The sequence below is a fragment of the Trachypithecus francoisi genome, unplaced genomic scaffold, assembly GCF_009764315.1.
Source record: "Trachypithecus francoisi isolate TF-2019V2 unplaced genomic scaffold, Tfra_2.0 Lachesis_group11, whole genome shotgun sequence".
Lineage (NCBI taxonomy): Eukaryota > Metazoa > Chordata > Mammalia > Primates > Cercopithecidae > Trachypithecus > Trachypithecus francoisi.
In genome coordinates this window covers 67,657,265-67,664,100 of record NW_022681456.1, presented here as the reverse complement: position 1 = coordinate 67,664,100, position 6,836 = coordinate 67,657,265, and the positions used below count along the sequence as shown (strand labels likewise).

Sequence of the window (6,836 nt, the reverse complement as noted above, 5' to 3'; positions counted from 1 at the left end):
GAGCTTAGGAGTTCAAGACCAGCCTGGGCAATCAGCTATCTCTACAAAGAAAACAAACAAAAACCCAAACCTCCAAAATTAGCTAGGCATGGTGGCACATGCCAGCTACTTGGGGTGCTGAGGCAAGAAGATCGCTAAGTCTGGTCGTTGAGGCCGCAGTGAGCCAAGTTTGCACCACTGCACTCTAGCCTGGGTGACAAAGCGAGACCCTATCTCAAAAATAGAAAAGTAACTGGGCATGGTTATGAATACCTGTAATACCAGCTACTTGAGAGGCTGAGATAAGAGGATCCCTTGAACTCAGGAGTTCGAGACCAGTCTGAGCAACATAGCAAGACCCTGTCTCAAAAATAAATAAATAAATAAAACTTAATAAAAGTAAAGTAAGAAAAGACCAAGGTTGAAATCCTAGCTCAGCCACTTCCTCACTTCACAGCCTGGCCAACTAACCTGAGGGTAAAATGGGGATAACAATAGGTACTTTACTAGGTTGGTAAGAGAATGAAGAAGAATGAATGCACACCTTATGAAAGTGCCTAGAACACAAGGAGGTTTTAATGAACACAGATGCCCATTGTTACTATATACTAAGTCCTTCAACCTCTCAAGATCTCGGTTTCTTTATCTTTAAGGTAGGGAGACAAGGAAAAGAGATAAGTCTCAGCATTATTAATGCAGTAAACATTTGGGTGTCTCTTAAGTATCAGATACTATATATCAGGAACTAAAATGCAAAGGGAAACAAAACTGATTCCTGTCCTCAAAAACTGCATTGTTTGGTATATGTATAGGAGAAGGAGAAGAAAGAAGCATAGAAAGTGAGTTCTAGTAGCATGTGAAAGTGTCATACTTTTAGTCTTAATACACTAATATGGAAGGACAGAGACCAGTTTGGGGATTGGAAGGTGGATCATGAAGGGTGCCAAAGGAAAAATGACATAAAAGCTTAGAGTTAGATAGCAGGTCAGCATTTACTAGTTGGAACTGTTGGGTAAGACAGTGCATGGTGGGCACGGTGGCTCATGCCTGTAATCCCAGCATTTTGGGAATCTGAGGCAAGTGATCCACCTGAGGCCAGGAGTTCGAGACCAGTCTGGCCAACATGGAGAAAACCCGTCTCTACTAAAAATACAAAAATTAGCTGGGTGTTGTGATGCATGCCTGTTGTCCCAGCTACTCTGGAGGCTGAGGCAAGAGAATCTGTTGGACGCAAGAGGTGGAAGTTGCAGCAAGCCGAGGGCACACCATTGCACTCCAGCCTGGGCAACAGAGTGAGACTCTGTCTCAAAAACAACACAACAACAACAACAACAACAACAACAACAGACAGTGTTGGCCAAGTAGAAGATAGCCTGGTAAAGGTGCAGTCAGGGTAAACAGGGCCTCGATTCTATCAGTGGATCTCTGTTCTACTACTAAGAAGGGAAAAGTACTCCAGGAATATTCTGGGCCCTCCTACCATGTGTACTTATTCCTCCCCATAGAAGGAATGTGATTTACCCAACTGTTGAGTTTTGGAAAAGAACACTGGGCATGCCACTCAGCCCGTTCCTGGCTTTCTCTGGACCCTTTCTCTCCCACTGCTGCTGTGCTGTGCGGTAAGCAAGCCTGGGTCACAATCTTGGGGCTCTCTGAGCTTGACGGAGGCGAGAAAAGGCATGACTGGGCAGTTAGATAACCGTGGCAGACTACCAGTTGCTCATCAGAACATTCATTCTCTTCTTCATCCTTAGTACCAGAATACCCGTTTTGGGGTGAGCAAATTATTGCTCAGACTAAAACTATACTTCTTAGCTTCTCTCAAAGCTAAGTGCAACTTAGTGAAATGTTCTGGTCAATGACATAGCTAAGGGGACTTCTGAGAAGGCTCCTTACACCTTTGCTACTGCTGTCTGGAATGCAAATGAAATTGCTGGAGCCCCAGTAACTGTCTTGGACTATGAGGTGATCCCAAGGATCAAAGTCAGGTGCTAAGCATAACACAGTCAAAATATTTAGAAGCATGGGCCTCTGATGACACTGTGGAGTTACATACCAGCTCGAAGTGTCTGCTTCTTTATAATGTAAGTCAATGTATTGTTAGAGTTTGCAGTTCTCTTCAGCTGAACCTAATCTCATTGATTGGTAATCAGTTCAGTTATGGTTTGCTGTGTAGATCTGACTTGTGTCTCATTCAAATTTCAATGTCTAGACTTGGGTTGAGGGTAGGAAAATAATTATCCTGATTCTGGCTGCAGGACCAACCCAGCTTTTTCTACCAAAAAAAAAAAATAAAATGAAATGTTGATATTTTAATCCATAGCTGACTCTCATTTCTATTTCTCAATGGATTTGAAACTGATTAAGAGGTTAATTAACATTATCAAAATACCTAGTGTTATCAAGGTACCACAATGCAAAACTTGCTTAGAGAATAGTGAGATATTCCGGGTATGTGTACTAAAAGGTACTGCAAAGAAGTGTCAGAAGGTGGACTGATAAAGTATTCAGGGACTAGATTACAAAGAACCCTGTGTTTTAAATTGAAGACCTTTGAGTTTATCCTATAACAACAGATAACCATCAAAAGAGGGTTTTTTTGGTTTAAGGGAGTGGCATGACTAGATTCGGTTTTTCTAAAGATTATTGATAGAAATGTGGGATAAGATGCTCAAAGTAAGAAGATAAATGAGGAAGGAGTTACCGTATTTTGTCAGGCCTGAAACAAAGGCAGTGGCAATGGAGGGACATCAGAGATGCTGAATAGACGGAGTGAGATACCTGGGTCCTGATGACACCATGGGAAAAATAAATCCTGATGTTGCTTAAATGCCATCATTTAAATTTTGTTTTGTATGTAGAAGAAAATCTTTAAGTCAGCTAAACTTGACCTTTAACTGATACAGCTGGCCGATGATACCATGATTTAAAAGAGGGAATATCTGAGGAAAATTATGTTTAGATAAAAGGCAAACCTTTTGCCCATTACTGGTAAGAAGTTAACAGGCCCTGAGGGTTATTCCTTTATACCAGGAGTCAAGCTTAAAAGCCAGAGAATAAATGAGGCAGCCCAGGTATAAGAAAAAATCAACTGCCAGATAGATAATGAAACTTTTTTTTTTGTTGAATGATGGTGTAAGCACATGAAATACACATATGATATTGGAAACTACATTTTAAATTAAAAATTGATAAAATAAATAAGTTGAAAAAAGAAATAATATTTTTTAAATGTACTGGTGGGGCACAGTGGCTCAGGCAGGGCACAGTGGCTCACGCCTGCAATCCCAGCACTTTGGGAGGCCGAGGCGGGCAGATCACCTGAGGTCAGGAATTCAAGACCAGCCTGGACAACATGGTGAAACATCGTCTCTACCAAAAACACAAAAATTAGCTGGGCGTGGTGGTGGGCACCTGTAGTCCCAGCTACTCGGGAGGCTGAGGCAGGAGAGTCTCTTGAACCTGGGAGGCAGAGGTTGCAGTGAGCCGAGATCGCACCATTGCACTCCAGCCTGGGCGATAAAAGCAAAACTCGGTCTCAAAAAAAAAAATAATAACAAATAAATAAAATGTATGGTCCTAACTCATTTCTCCTTTGGATTATTTATTTATTTCTTTATTTAGAGACAGAATCTTACTCTATCACCCAGGCTGGAGTGCAGCAGCACGACCTTGGCTCACTGTAACCTCCGCCTCCCAGGTTCAAGCAATTCTCCTGCCTCAGCTTCCCGAGTAGCTGGGATTACAGGCGCCCGCCACCACGCCCAGCTAATTTTTGAATTTTTAGTAGAGACAGGGTTTCACTATGTTGGCCAGGCAGGTTTCAAACTCCTGACTTCAAGTGATTGCCCGCCTTGGCCTCCCAAAATGCTGGGATTACAGATGTGGGCCTGTGTGCCAGGCCTCTTTTGGTTTAGAATTGGCAACTTTTTCTTTTTCTTCTTTCTCTCTTTAATTATTTTACATCTGGGTTTCCATATCTGATTTGTATCCTAAGGTGAGGGATAAAATTTAGTCCAGATTCCTTTAACTGATATTAATGTTTAGTTTTATTTATTTGCATAATGGAAAACAGGTCTTCACAAAAAATAGGCCTTTATCTGCACAAGTGGAAAATAGGAAAGTAGGTATTTCTGAAAGTAGATGGAATCTTGATAGGATGATTTTTATTTTTAGGGTAACTATGCCTTAGATATTTGTAAAATCCTGACATTCCAACCTTGTAATATTTGGTTTTCTCTACTAATGCAGATTAATATTTGTAGCTTTTAATTCATACCCAGCATTAATTTAGAAAAGTGAACTAATCAGTGTTGGTTCATAATCATAAAGTTTAGAATTCAATTTTCGGGCTGGGCACTGTGGCTCATGCCTGTAATCCCAGCACTTTAGGAGACTGAGGCGGACGGATCACAAGGTCAGGAGATCGAGACCATTCTGGCTTACACGGTGAAACTCTGTATCTACTAGAAATACAAAAAATTAGCTAGGCGTGGTGGTAGGCGCCTGTAGTCCCAGTTACTCGGGAGGCTGAGGCAGGAGAATGGCGTGAACCCAGGAGGCGGAGCTTGCAGTGAGCCGAGATCGCACCACTGCACTCCAGCGTAGGTGACAGAGTGAGCCTCTGTCTCAAAAAACAAAGAAGAAAAAAAATAGAATTCAATTTTCATCTCCACAATTTTGGGACTACAGCTCTTGCTATTACTTTCATTCTTGGAAACCAACTTTAGTACAGGAAAGTGAGCCAGTTAATTCCCTGCCAAATTTGTTTCCTAAAGACCCAGTTTTGTGAAGGATGAGAAAATCAAATCATATGTTTGTATAACTGTTTGTAATTGATCTTGCCAAGAAATACTCAAAATATTCAGACGAGGCTACGGTCTTAAAATGTCAATGCAAAGATAGTTCTCTCTTCTCTCAGAAATCACCTCAAGACAAAAAGTAATGATAAATAACAGAATGCAACACCATCTTAATCAAAACTAGAGTGTTTGTGTAATCTCAAACCATAATACGTAAGAAAATACCTAATATATAAATTCAGTGGAAGTCAAATGGGAAGGGGGTGGTGGTGGTAAGAAGTGGAGAGAAGACACCTAGGGCCAGGACTACCAAACTACTCTTTGGTAGACAACTCAGTCTACCAAAGCAGGGGCGGTGGCGTGAGGCAAAACTCCAATGCTTTGTTTGGAACACCAGTATGCACTGCATGGCTGGTAGCAGAAAGTACCTGTGGTCCCATCTGGCATCAAGGTAAGTCAGGGAAAGAGAACACATGTCACAGACTGAAGGGAGCAATTGCTCAATGAAGCAGGGTAGGAAGGAATTCTGTCTTGTGAGCAGCCTGCTGTTGCTGCTCTCTGGTAGCTGGGGAAGAATTTACTCACATATACCATGCTGGAACTAGGGTAAGTTTGGTAGCCTGGAAACAACCTGGGCTCTTCTCAGAACCTCTAGCAGCTTCCAGTTCAGGAAGAACTCATCTCATTCAGTGGTGAGCAGTAATTAAAAAGGAATTGGCATAACATGTATACCAAGTAAATATCAAACAAATGAGAGCAAAGGCATAGAAAAACAAAGTGATAGCAGGTGAAGAATACTCATGAGAAGAAGCCTGGTTCAGAGCAAATGTTAAACATGGCTAGTCAGAAATAATCACAAAATTTAAAAAATACACAGCAAAGCCATCACCTATATAAAACAAGCGATCAAATCAGAAATATAAGAACTCAAGAGAAATTGGGCAAGGCAAGATGATGATGAAACATGAGCTTGTAGAGATCAGAAAAGAAAGATAAAAATAAAACCCTGCCAATGAGTAGAGGAGGATACCATTGGGTTTCTATTCTGTGCTATCCTCTGTATGGAGTATTTGTATTCTTTAATGACATTAAATAAAGTTGGACTCTGACTGCACATGTTGGTGTCCTTTATCAGTTATCATCCTTATGAAAACACAAAGAAGGAATATATCCTTATAAAACAATGAAAGTAAATAAATCGTGTATCCAACTTAAGTCATAAAAGGAATAAAATTTAAAAGGAACTGAATGAAAGACTTAATCAAATTAAAAGTAAAGTTTTATGTAAAAAGTAACTAGAGTAGAACTAATAAATAAATGCAAGAGTCAGTTCTCTGGGAAAAAATAAAAACCAAACAAAGAAATCAAATAAACTGTTACTAATCAAATCATGGGGAAAATAATAAAACCACAAATATACCAATTAAGAAACAATATTGTGGATATAATTATAGAAACTGAGAAAATAAAAAAAATTAAAAAGAGATTATATAAAAATACATTTGACATCTGGATGAAATAATTTCATTTTCTGAGAGAATACAAATGATCAAAATGACCTCAAAAGGGAGAAAAATAAGATAGAAATGTAACTATCTGAGTTGAGAGTCAAAAGTCTAGTCAAAAGAGCACAAGAGCTATTCAGCCCATGAGAATGGCAGTCTATGTACCACCACCAATCTGCCAGTCCCTCTTGTACTGACCTTTGTTAAATCCAAGTAAAGCAGTCATAGGGTTTTCTCAGAGTTAGAAGGAAGAATTAAGAAGATGCAAGGAGGCCAAATGCCTACGATTTTGATAAGGCAGAAGGGCATGAGGCATCTAATGGGCCAGACAATGGGGAGTGAAACAAGCTGACCCGGAGGCCGACTGGAAGAAGTCAGCCACACAGTGGAACTGAGGATCAGCCCCTTGTGGCACTTCCTTAAACACATCCCTTCTTTCCCCACAAGTTTTCGTCATTCCATTCTATTTCCCTTTCTACTAACGAAGTGATAGGGCCACTATTTATTTATTTGTTAACTGACTGTCCCTTCAGCTGCGCAATCTCTTCCA

The 6,836-nt window shown here is 40.4% G+C and overlaps 1 protein-coding gene across 2 annotated transcripts in view; it reads right to left on the bottom strand.

The window, feature by feature from the left end:
- GRIP1 (glutamate receptor interacting protein 1) overlaps nt 1-6,836 on the bottom strand; it is a 757,962-nt gene that overhangs the window by 34,332 nt on the left and 716,794 nt on the right. The gene's annotated exons all lie outside the window — the stretch shown is intronic.